Genomic DNA, 12,331 nt, shown 5'->3' on the forward strand with positions numbered 1-12,331 from the left:
TGCCCAAGGTTGCGATGCCATCAGAAACAGCACATATTAGAATGAGCAATTCATATTTCCTGCTTAATTTTTTGTAAAAGAAGCAAAGGTACGCCTGAACAGGGACTTGAACCCTGGACCCTCAGATTAAAAGTCTGATGCTCTACCGACTGAGCTATCCAGGCACAGGGATCACTGCCCATTTGAAACTTGATTTTCACTCTACAGCACCTCCATACATGGCTACCTCACTGGTCAATAAAGGAAATGAATTACTAGTGCATTACACACATTTCGACACTGGAGACATAACTTTTTTCAGTCATTCCGTATCCAGATATAGAGATTTGCAGCATCTAGGACTTTAATGTTCACCCACTTACGGATTTGAATGTTTTGCCACATTCATGAGTGCAAACTTGCTCCCCAGTAAAGACGAACATGTGCTCCTCAATGCACACACTGGGCAATGCAGTCCACTCTAAATCGACGATTAATGACATGCTTGTTTTGTGCAATGGAGTTTCAGTCAATTGGAAAACATTTTGAAAAGTTATATTGCAACAGAAGCCCAGCCTTAAAAAAGTGGATTTCACTTCTAAATGATTACATGAGGAAGGAAAGGAGACCAGATGCAAAAAAGGTGCTGTGGCTTAGTTGGTTAAAGCGCCTGTCTAGTAAACAGGAGATCCTGAGTTCGAATCTCAGCAGCGCCTGTCTGCTTTTTTTCGACCAATCTGTCTCCCCAATATTAAAACTTTGTACAAAGATTGCTATTTCATGCTATTTAGAAGCACAGTCAGGCTTCATATGTTGGCAAAGCATCCAAGAACTCTGGACTCCACTACCTTAGAGTCATATTGCCCAAGGTTGCGATGCCATCAGAAATAGCACATATTAGAATGAGCAATTCATATTTCCTGCTTAATTTTTTGTAAAAGAAGCAAAGGTACGCCTGAACAGGGACTTGAACCCTGGACCCTCAGATTAAAAGTCTGATGCTCTACCTACTGAGCTATCCAGGCACATGGATCACTGCCATTTGAAACTTGATTTTCACTCTACAGCACCTCCATACATGGCTACCTCACTGGTCAATAAAGGAAATGAATTACTAGTGCATTACACACATTTTGACACTGGAGACATAACTTTTTTCAGTCATTCCGTATCCAGATATAGAGATTTGCAGCATCTAGGACTTTAATGTTCACCCACTTACGGATTTGAATGTTTTGCCACATTCATGAGTGCAAACTTGCTCCCCAGTAAATACGAACATGTGCTCCTCAATGCACACACTGGGCAATGCAGTCCACTCTAAATCGACGATTAATGACATGCTCGTTTTGTGCAATGGAGTTTCAGTCAATTGGAAAACATTTTGAAAAGTTATATTGCAACAGAAGCCCAGCCTTAAAAAAGTGGATTTCACTTCTAAATGATTACACGAGGAAGGAAAGGAGACCAGATGCAAAAAAGGTGCTGTGGCTTAGTTGGTTAAAGCGCCTGTCTAGTAAACAGGAGATCCTGAGTTAGAATCTCAGCAGCGCCTGTCTGCTTTTTTTCGACCAATCTGTCTCCCCAATATTAAAACTTTGTACAAAGATTGCTATTTCATGCTATTTAGAAGCACAGTCAGGCTTGATATGTTGGCAAAGCATCCAAGAACTCTGGACTCCACTACCTTAGAGTCATATTGCCCAAGGTTGCGATGCCATCAGAAATAGCACATATTAGAATCAGCAATTCATATTTCCTGCTTAATTTTTTGTAAAAGAAGCAAAGGTACGCCTGAACAGGGACTTGAACCCTGGACCCTCAGATTAAAAGTCTGATGCTCTACCGACTGAGCTATCCAGGCACAGGGATCACTGCCCATTTGAAACTTGATTTTCACTCTAAAGCACCTCCATACATGGCTACCTCACTGGTCAATAAAGGAAATGAATTACTAGTGCATTACACACATTTTGACACTGGAGACATAACTTTTTTCAGTCATTCCGTATCCAGATATAGAGATTTGCAGCATCTAGGACTTTAATGTTCACCCACTTACGGATTTGAATGTTTTGCCACATTCATGAGTGCAAACTTGCTCCCCAGTAAAGACGAACATGTGCTCCTCAATGCACACACTGGGCAATGCAGTCCACTCTAAATCGACGATTAATGACATGCTCGTTTTGTGCAATGGAGTTTCAGTCAATTGGAAAACATTTTGAAAAGTTATATTGCAACAGAAGCCCAGCCTTAAAAAAGTGGATTTCACTTCTAAATGATTACATGAGGAAGGAAAGGAGACCAGATGCAAAAAAGGTGCTGTGGCTTAGTTGGTTAAAGCGCCTGTCTAGTAAACAGGAGATCCTGAGTTCGAATCTCAGCAGCGCCTGTCTGCTTTTTTTTCGACCAATCTGTCTCCCCAATATTAAAACTTTGTACAAAGATTGCTATTTCATGCTATTTAGAAGCACAGTCAGGCTTGAAATGTTGGCAAAGCATCCAAGAACTCTGGACTCCACTACCTTAGAGTCATATTGCCCAAGGTTGCGATGCCATCAGAAACAGCACATATTAGAATGAGCAATTCATATTTCCTGCTTAATTTTTTGTAAAAGAAGCAAAGGTACGCCTGAACAGGGACTTGAACCCTGGACCCTCAGATTAAAAGTCTGATGCTCTACCGACTGAGCTATCCAGGCACAGGTATCACTGCCCATTTGAAACTTGATTTTCACTCTACAGCACCTCCATACATGGCTACCTCACTGGTCAATAAAGGAAATGAATTACTAGTGCATTACACACATTTCGACACTGGAGACATAACTTTTTTCAGTCATTCCGTATCCAGATATAGAGATTTGCAGCATCTAGGACTTTAATGTTCACCCACTTACGGATTTGAATGTTTTGCCACATTCATGAGTGCAAACTTGCTCCCCAGTAAAGACGAACATGTGCTCCTCAATGCACACACTGGGCAATGCAGTCCACTCTAAATCGACGATTAATGACATGCTTGTTTTGTGCAATGGAGTTTCAGTCAATTGGAAAACATTTTGAAAAGTTATATTGCAACAGAAGCCCAGCCTTAAAAAAGTGGATTTCACTTCTAAATGATTACATGAGGAAGGAAAGGAGACCAGATGCAAAAAAGGTGCTGTGGCTTAGTTGGTTAAAGCGCCTGTCTAGTAAACAGGAGATCCTGAGTTCGAATCTCAGCAGCGCCTGTCTGCTTTTTTTCGACCAATCTGTCTCCCCAATATTAAAACTTTGTACAAAGATTGCTATTTCATGCTATTTAGAAGCACAGTCAGGCTTCATATGTTGGCAAAGCATCCAAGAACTCTGGACTCCACTACCTTAGAGTCATATTGCCCAAGGTTGCGATGCCATCAGAAATAGCACATATTAGAATGAGCAATTCATATTTCCTGCTTAATTTTTTGTAAAAGAAGCAAAGGTACGCCTGAACAGGGACTTGAACCCTGGACCCTCAGATTAAAAGTCTGATGCTCTACCTACTGAGCTATCCAGGCACATGGATCACTGCCATTTGAAACTTGATTTTCACTCTACAGCACCTCCATACATGGCTACCTCACTGGTCAATAAAGGAAATGAATTACTAGTGCATTACACACATTTTGACACTGGAGACATAACTTTTTTCAGTCATTCCGTATCCAGATATAGAGATTTGCAGCATCTAGGACTTTAATGTTCACCCACTTACGGATTTGAATGTTTTGCCACATTCATGAGTGCAAACTTGCTCCCCAGTAAATACGAACATGTGCTCCTCAATGCACACACTGGGCAATGCAGTCCACTCTAAATCGACGATTAATGACATGCTCGTTTTGTGCAATGGAGTTTCAGTCAATTGGAAAACATTTTGAAAAGTTATATTGCAACAGAAGCCCAGCCTTAAAAAAGTGGATTTCACTTCTAAATGATTACATGAGGAAGGAAAGGAGACCAGATGCAAAAAAGGTGCTGTGGCTTAGTTGGTTAAAGCGCCTGTCTAGTAAACAGGAGATCCTGAGTTCGAATCTCAGCAGCGCCTGTCTGCTTTTTTTTCGACCAATCTGTCTCCCCAATATTAAAACTTTGTACAAAGATTGCTATTTCATGCTATTTAGAAGCACAGTCAGGCTTGAAATGTTGGCAAAGCATCCAAGAACTCTGGACTCCACTACCTTAGAGTCATATTGCCCAAGGTTGCGATGCCATCAGAAACAGCACATATTAGAATGAGCAATTCATATTTCCTGCTTAATTTTTTGTAAAAGAAGCAAAGGTACGCCTGAACAGGGACTTGAACCCTGGACCCTCAGATTAAAAGTCTGATGCTCTACCGACTGAGCTATCCAGGCACAGGGATCACTGCCCATTTGAAACTTGATTTTCACTCTACAGCACCTCCATACATGGCTACCTCACTGGTCAATAAAGGAAATGAATTACTAGTGCATTACACACATTTCGACACTGGAGACATAACTTTTTTCAGTCATTCCGTATCCAGATATAGAGATTTGCAGCATCTAGGACTTTAATGTTCACCCACTTACGGATTTGAATGTTTTGCCACATTCATGAGTGCAAACTTGCTCCCCAGTAAAGACGAACATGTGCTCCTCAATGCACACACTGGGCAATGCAGTCCACTCTAAATCGACGATTAATGACATGCTTGTTTTGTGCAATGGAGTTTCAGTCAATTGGAAAACATTTTGAAAAGTTATATTGCAACAGAAGCCCAGCCTTAAAAAAGTGGATTTCACTTCTAAATGATTACATGAGGAAGGAAAGGAGACCAGATGCAAAAAAGGTGCTGTGGCTTAGTTGGTTAAAGCGCCTGTCTAGTAAACAGGAGATCCTGAGTTCGAATCTCAGCAGCGCCTGTCTGCTTTTTTTCGACCAATCTGTCTCCCCAATATTAAAACTTTGTACAAAGATTGCTATTTCATGCTATTTAGAAGCACAGTCAGGCTTCATATGTTGGCAAAGCATCCAAGAACTCTGGACTCCACTACCTTAGAGTCATATTGCCCAAGGTTGCGATGCCATCAGAAATAGCACATATTAGAATGAGCAATTCATATTTCCTGCTTAATTTTTTGTAAAAGAAGCAAAGGTACGCCTGAACAGGGACTTGAACCCTGGACCCTCAGATTAAAAGTCTGATGCTCTACCGACTGAGCTATCCAGGCACATGGATCACTGCCATTTGAAACTTGATTTTCACTCTACAGCACCTCCATACATGGCTACCTCACTGGTCAATAAAGGAAATGAATTACTAGTGCATTACACACATTTTGACACTGGAGACATAACTTTTTTCAGTCATTCCGTATCCAGATATAGAGATTTGCAGCATCTAGGACTTTAATGTTCACCCACTTACGGATTTGAATGTTTTGCCACATTCATGAGTGCAAACTTGCTCCCCAGTAAATACGAACATGTGCTCCTCAATGCACACACTGGGCAATGCAGTCCACTCTAAATCGACGATTAATGACATGCTCGTTTTGTGCAATGGAGTTTCAGTCAATTGGAAAACATTTTGAAAAGTTATATTGCAACAGAAGCCCAGCCTTAAAAAAGTGGATTTCACTTCTAAATGATTACATGAGGAAGGAAAGGAGACCAGATGCAAAAAAGGTGCTGTGGCTTAGTTGGTTAAAGCGCCTGTCTAGTAAACAGGAGATCCTGAGTTAGAATCTCAGCAGCGCCTGTCTGCTTTTTTTCGACCAATCCGTCTCCCCAATATTAAAACTTTGTACAAAGATTGCTATTTCATGCTATTTAGAAGCACAGTCAGGCTTGATATGTTGGCAAAGCATCCAAGAACTCTGGACTCCACTACCTTAGAGTCATATTGCCCAAGGTTGCGATGCCATCAGAAATAGCACATATTAGAATGAGCAATTCATATTTCCTGCTTAATTTTTTGTAAAAGAAGCAAAGGTACGCCTGAACAGGGACTTGAACCCTGGACCCTCAGATTAAAAGTCTGATGCTCTACCGACTGAGCTATCCATGCACATGGATCACTGCCATTTGAAACTTGATTTTCACTCTACAGCACCTCCATACATGGCTACCTCACTGGTCAATAAAGGAAATGAATTACTAGTGCATTACACACATTTTGACACTGGAGACATAACTTTTTTCAGTCATTCCGTATCCAGATATAGAGATTTGCAGCATCTAGGACTTTAATGTTCACCCACTTACGGATTTGAATGTTTTGCCACATTCATGAGTGCAAACTTGCTCCCCAGTAAATACGAACATGTGCTCCTCAATGCACACACTGGGCAATGCAGTCCACTCTAAATCGACGATTAATGACATGCTCGTTTTGTGCAATGGAGTTTCAGTCAATTGGAAAACATTTTGAAAAGTTATATTGCAACAGAAGCCCAGCCTTAAAAAAGTGGATTTCACTTCTAAATGATTACACGAGGAAGGAAAGGAGACCAGATGCAAAAAAGGTGCTGTGGCTTAGTTGGTTAAAGCGCCTGTCTAGTAAACAGGAGATCCTGAGTTAGAATCTCAGCAGCGCCTGTCTGCTTTTTTTCGACCAATCTGTCTCCCCAATATTAAAACTTTGTACAAAGATTGCTATTTCATGCTATTTAGAAGCACAGTCAGGCTTGATATGTTGGCAAAGCATCCAAGAACTATGGACTCCACTACCTTAGAGTCATATTGCCCAAGGTTGCGATGCCATCAGAAATAGCACATATTAGAATGAGCAATTCATATTTCCTGCTTAATTTTTTGTAAAAGAAGCAAAGGTACGCCTGAACAGGGACTTGAACCCTGGACCCTCAGATTAAAAGTCTGATGCTCTACCGACTGAGCTATCCAGGCACAGGGATCACTGCCCATTTGAAACTTGATTTTCACTCTACAGCACCTCCATACATGGCTACCTCACTGGTCAATAAAGGAAATGAATTACTAGTGCATTACACACATTTTGACACTGGAGACATAACTTTTTTCAGTCATTCCGTATCCAGATATAGAGATTTGCAGCATCTAGGACTTTAATGTTCACCCACTTACGGATTTGAATGTTTTGCCACATTCATGAGTGCAAACTTGCTCCCCAGTAAAGACGAACATGTGCTCCTCAATGCACACACTGGGCAATGCAGTCCACTCTAAATCGACGATTAATGACATGCTCGTTTTGTGCAATGGAGTTTCAGTCAATTGGAAAACATTTTGAAAAGTTATATTGCAACAGAAGCCCAGCCTTAAAAAAGTGGATTTCACTTCTAAATGATTACATGAGGAAGGAAAGGAGACCAGATGCAAAAAAGGTGCTGTGGCTTAGTTGGTTAAAGCGCCTGTCTAGTAAACAGGAGATCCTGAGTTAGAATCTCAGCAGCGCCTGTCTGCTTTTTTTCGACCAATCTGTCTCCCCAATATTAAAACTTTGTACAAAGATTGCTATTTCATGCTATTTAGAAGCACAGTCAGGCTTGATATGTTGGCAAAGCATCCAAGAACTCTGGACTCCACTACCTTAGAGTCATATTGCCCAAGGTTGCGATGCCATCAGAAATAGCACATATTAGAATGAGCAATTCATATTTCCTGCTTAATTTTTTGTAAAAGAAGCAAAGGTACGCCTGAACAGGGACTTGAACCCTGGACCCTCAGATTAAAAGTCTGATGCTCTACCGACTGAGCTATCCATGCACATGGATCACTGCCATTTGAAACTTGATTTTCACTCTACAGCACCTCCATACATGGCTACCTCACTGGTCAATAAAGGAAATGAATTACTAGTGCATTACACACATTTTGACACTGGAGACATAACTTTTTTCAGTCATTCCGTATCCAGATATAGAGATTTGCAGCATCTAGGACTTTAATGTTCACCCACTTACGGATTTGAATGTTTTGCCACATTCATGAGTGCAAACTTGCTCCCCAGTAAAGACGAACATGTGCTCCTCAATGCACACACTGGGCAATGCAGTCCACTCTAAATCGACGATTAATGACATGCTCGTTTTGTGCAATGGAGTTTCAGTCAATTGGAAAACATTTTGAAAAGTTATATTGCAACAGAAGCCCAGCCTTAAAAAAGTGGATTTCACTTCTGATTGATTACATGAGGAAGGAAAGGAGACCAGATGCAAAAAAGGGGCTGTGGCTTAGTTGGTTAAAGCGCCTGTCTAGTAAACAGGAGATCCTGAGTTCGAATCTCAGCAGCGCCTGTCTGCTTTTTTTTCGACCAATCTGTCTCCCCAATATTAAAACTTTGTACAAAGATTGCTATTTCATGCTATTTAGAAGCACAGTCAGGCTTGAAATGTTGGCAAAGCATCCAAGAACTCTGGACTCCACTACCTTAGAGTCATATTGCCCAAGGTTGCGATGCCATCAGAAACAGCACATATTAGAATGAGCAATTCATATTTCCTGCTTAATTTTTTGTAAAAGAAGCAAAGGTACGCCTGAACAGGGACTTGAACCCTGGACCCTCAGATTAAAAGTCTGATGCTCTACCGACTGAGCTATCCAGGCACAGGGATCACTGCCCATTTGAAACTTGATTTTCACTCTACAGCACCTCCATACATGGCTACCTCACTGGTCAATAAAGGAAATGAATTACTAGTGCATTACACACATTTCGACACTGGAGACATAACTTTTTTCAGTCATTCCGTATCCAGATATAGAGATTTGCAGCATCTAGGACTTTAATGTTCACCCACTTACGGATTTGAATGTTTTGCCACATTCATGAGTGCAAACTTGCTCCCCAGTAAAGACGAACATGTGCTCCTCAATGCACACACTGGGCAATGCAGTCCACTCTAAATCGACGATTAATGACATGCTTGTTTTGTGCAATGGAGTTTCAGTCAATTGGAAAACATTTTGAAAAGTTATATTGCAACAGAAGCCCAGCCTTAAAAAAGTGGATTTCACTTCTAAATGATTACATGAGGAAGGAAAGGAGACCAGATGCAAAAAAGGTGCTGTGGCTTAGTTGGTTAAAGCGCCTGTCTAGTAAACAGGAGATCCTGAGTTCGAATCTCAGCAGCGCCTGTCTGCTTTTTTTCGACCAATCTGTCTCCCCAATATTAAAACTTTGTACAAAGATTGCTATTTCATGCTATTTAGAAGCACAGTCAGGCTTCATATGTTGGCAAAGCATCCAAGAACTCTGGACTCCACTACCTTAGAGTCATATTGCCCAAGGTTGCGATGCCATCAGAAATAGCACATATTAGAATGAGCAATTCATATTTCCTGCTTAATTTTTTGTAAAAGAAGCAAAGGTACGCCTGAACAGGGACTTGAACCCTGGACCCTCAGATTAAAAGTCTGATGCTCTACCGACTGAGCTATCCAGGCACATGGATCACTGCCATTTGAAACTTGATTTTCACTCTACAGCACCTCCATACATGGCTACCTCACTGGTCAATAAAGGAAATGAATTACTAGTGCATTACACACATTTTGACACTGGAGACATAACTTTTTTCAGTCATTCCGTATCCAGATATAGAGATTTGCAGCATCTAGGACTTTAATGTTCACCCACTTACGGATTTGAATGTTTTGCCACATTCATGAGTGCAAACTTGCTCCCCAGTAAATACGAACATGTGCTCCTCAATGCACACACTGGGCAATGCAGTCCACTCTAAATCGACGATTAATGACATGCTCGTTTTGTGCAATGGAGTTTCAGTCAATTGGAAAACATTTTGAAAAGTTATATTGCAACAGAAGCCCAGCCTTAAAAAAGTGGATTTCACTTCTAAATGATTACATGAGGAAGGAAAGGAGACCAGATGCAAAAAAGGTGCTGTGGCTTAGTTGGTTAAAGCGCCTGTCTAGTAAACAGGAGATCCTGAGTTAGAATCTCAGCAGCGCCTGTCTGCTTTTTTTCGACCAATCTGTCTCCCCAATATTAAAACTTTGTACAAAGATTGCTATTTCATGCTATTTAGAAGCACAGTCAGGCTTGATATGTTGGCAAAGCATCCAAGAACTCTGGACTCCACTACCTTAGAGTCATATTGCCCAAGGTTGCGATGCCATCAGAAATAGCATATTAGAATGAGCAATTCATATTTCCCGCTTAATTTTTTGTAAAAGAAGCAAAGGTACGCCTGAACAGGGACTTGAACCCTGGACCCTCAGATTAAAAGTCTGATGCTCTACCGACTGAGCTATCCATGCACATGGATCACTGCCATTTGAAACTTGATTTTCACTCTACAGCACCTCCATACATGGCTACCTCACTGGTCAATAAAGGAAATGAATTACTAGTGCATTACACACATTTTGACATTGGAGACATAACTTTTTTCAGTCATTCCGTATCCAGATATAGAGATTTGCAGCATCTAGGACTTTAATGTTCACCCACTTACGGATTTGAATGTTTTGCCACATTCATGAGTGCAAACTTGCTCCCCAGTAAATACGAACATGTGCTCCTCAATGCACACACTGGGCAATGCAGTCCACTCTAAATCGACGATTAATGACATGCTCGTTTTGTGCAATGGAGTTTCAGTCAATTGGAAAACATTTTGAAAAGTTATATTGCAACAGAAGCCCAGCCTTAAAAAAGTGGATTTCACTTCTAAATGATTACACGAGGAAGGAAAGGAGACCAGATGCAAAAAAGGTGCTGTGGCTTAGTTGGTTAAAGCGCCTGTCTAGTAAACAGGAGATCCTGAGTTAGAATCTCAGCAGCGCCTGTCTGCTTTTTTTCGACCAATCTGTCTCCCCAATATTAAAACTTTGTACAAAGATTGCTATTTCATGCTATTTAGAAGCACAGTCAGGCTTGATATGTTGGCAAAGCATCCAAGAACTCTGGACTCCACTACCTTAGAGTCATATTGCCCAAGGTTGCGATGCCATCAGAAATAGCACATATTAGAATGAGCAATTCATATTTCCTGCTTAATTTTTTGTAAAAGAAGCAAAGGTACGCCTGAACAGGGACTTGAACCCTGGACCCTCAGATTAAAAGTCTGATGCTCTACCGACTGAGCTATCCAGGCACAGGGATCACTGCCCATTTGAAACTTGATTTTCACTCTACAGCACCTCCATACATGGCTACCTCACTGGTCAATAAAGGAAATGAATTACTAGTGCATTACACACATTTTGACACTGGAGACATAACTTTTTTCAGTCATTCCGTATCCAGATATAGAGATTTGCAGCATCTAGGACTTTAATGTTCACCCACTTACGGATTTGAATGTTTTGCCACATTCATGAGTGCAAACTTGCTCCCCAGTAAAGACGAACATGTGCTCCTCAATGCACACACTGGGCAATGCAGTCCACTCTAAATCGACGATTAATGACATGCTCGTTTTGTGCAATGGAGTTTCAGTCAATTGGAAAACATTTTGAAAAGTTATATTGCAACAGAAGCCCAGCCTTAAAAAAGTGGATTTCACTTCTAAATGATTACACGAGGAAGGAAAGGAGACCAGATGCAAAAAAGGTGCTGTGGCTTAGTTGGTTAAAGCGCCTGTCTAGTAAACAGGAGATCCTGAGTTAGAATCTCAGCAGCGCCTGTCTGCTTTTTTTCGACCAATCTGTCTCCCCAATATTAAAACTTTGTACAAAGATTGCTATTTCATGCTATTTAGAAGCACAGTCAGGCTTGATATGTTGGCAAAGCATCCAAGAACTCTGGACTCCACTACCTTAGAGTCATATTGCCCAAGGTTGCGATGCCATCAGAAATAGCACATATTAGAATGAGCAATTCATATTTCCTGCTTAATTTTTTGTAAAAGAAGCAAAGGTACGCCTGAACAGGGACTTGAACCCTGGACCCTCAGATTAAAAGTCTGATGCTCTACCGACTGAGCTATCCAGGCACAGGGATCACTGCCCATTTGAAACTTGATTTTCACTCTACAGCACCTCCATACATGGCTACCTCACTGGTCAATAAAGGAAATGAATTACTAGTGCATTACACACATTTTGACACTGGAGACATAACTTTTTTCAGTCATTCCGTATCCAGATATAGAGATTTGCAGCATCTAGGACTTTAATGTTCACCCACTTACGGATTTGAATGTTTTGCCACATTCATGAGTGCAAACTTGCTCCCCAGTAAAGACGAACATGTGCTCCTCAATGCACACACTGGGCAATGCAGTCCACTCTAAATCGACGATTAATGACATGCTCGTTTTGTGCAATGGAGTTTCAGTCAATTGGAAAACATTTTGAAAAGTTATATTGCAACAGAAGCCCAGCCTTAAAAAAGTGGATTTCACTT

General features: G+C 41.0%; 6 non-coding genes across 6 annotated transcripts; all 6 read left to right on the forward strand.

Moving 5' to 3' along the window:
• The first annotated feature begins 621 nt into the window (after positions 1 to 621).
• On the forward strand, positions 622 to 695 carry TRNAT-AGU (transfer RNA threonine (anticodon AGU)). The gene has a single exon. It is a non-coding gene; the product is annotated as a tRNA-Thr (tRNA).
• Positions 696 to 2,300: 1,605 nt separating this feature from the next.
• Positions 2,301 to 2,374, forward strand: TRNAT-AGU (transfer RNA threonine (anticodon AGU)). The gene has a single exon. It is a non-coding gene; the product is annotated as a tRNA-Thr (tRNA).
• Positions 2,375 to 3,141: 767 nt separating this feature from the next.
• On the forward strand, positions 3,142 to 3,215 carry TRNAT-AGU (transfer RNA threonine (anticodon AGU)). The gene has a single exon. It is a non-coding gene; the product is annotated as a tRNA-Thr (tRNA).
• Positions 3,216 to 3,980: 765 nt separating this feature from the next.
• Positions 3,981 to 4,054, forward strand: TRNAT-AGU (transfer RNA threonine (anticodon AGU)). Its single transcript has one exon. It is a non-coding gene; the product is annotated as a tRNA-Thr (tRNA).
• A 767-nt stretch (positions 4,055 to 4,821) lies between these two features.
• Positions 4,822 to 4,895, forward strand: TRNAT-AGU (transfer RNA threonine (anticodon AGU)). Its single transcript has one exon. It is a non-coding gene; the product is annotated as a tRNA-Thr (tRNA).
• Positions 4,896 to 9,019: 4,124 nt separating this feature from the next.
• Positions 9,020 to 9,093, forward strand: TRNAT-AGU (transfer RNA threonine (anticodon AGU)). Its single transcript has one exon. It is a non-coding gene; the product is annotated as a tRNA-Thr (tRNA).
• The last annotated feature ends 3,238 nt before the right edge of the window (positions 9,094 to 12,331 follow it).

The sequence above is a fragment of the Ambystoma mexicanum genome, unplaced genomic scaffold, assembly GCF_040938575.1.
Source record: "Ambystoma mexicanum isolate Mex_15411 unplaced genomic scaffold, UKY_AmexF1_1 Mex_scaf1, whole genome shotgun sequence".
Taxonomy (NCBI): domain Eukaryota; kingdom Metazoa; phylum Chordata; class Amphibia; order Caudata; family Ambystomatidae; genus Ambystoma; species Ambystoma mexicanum.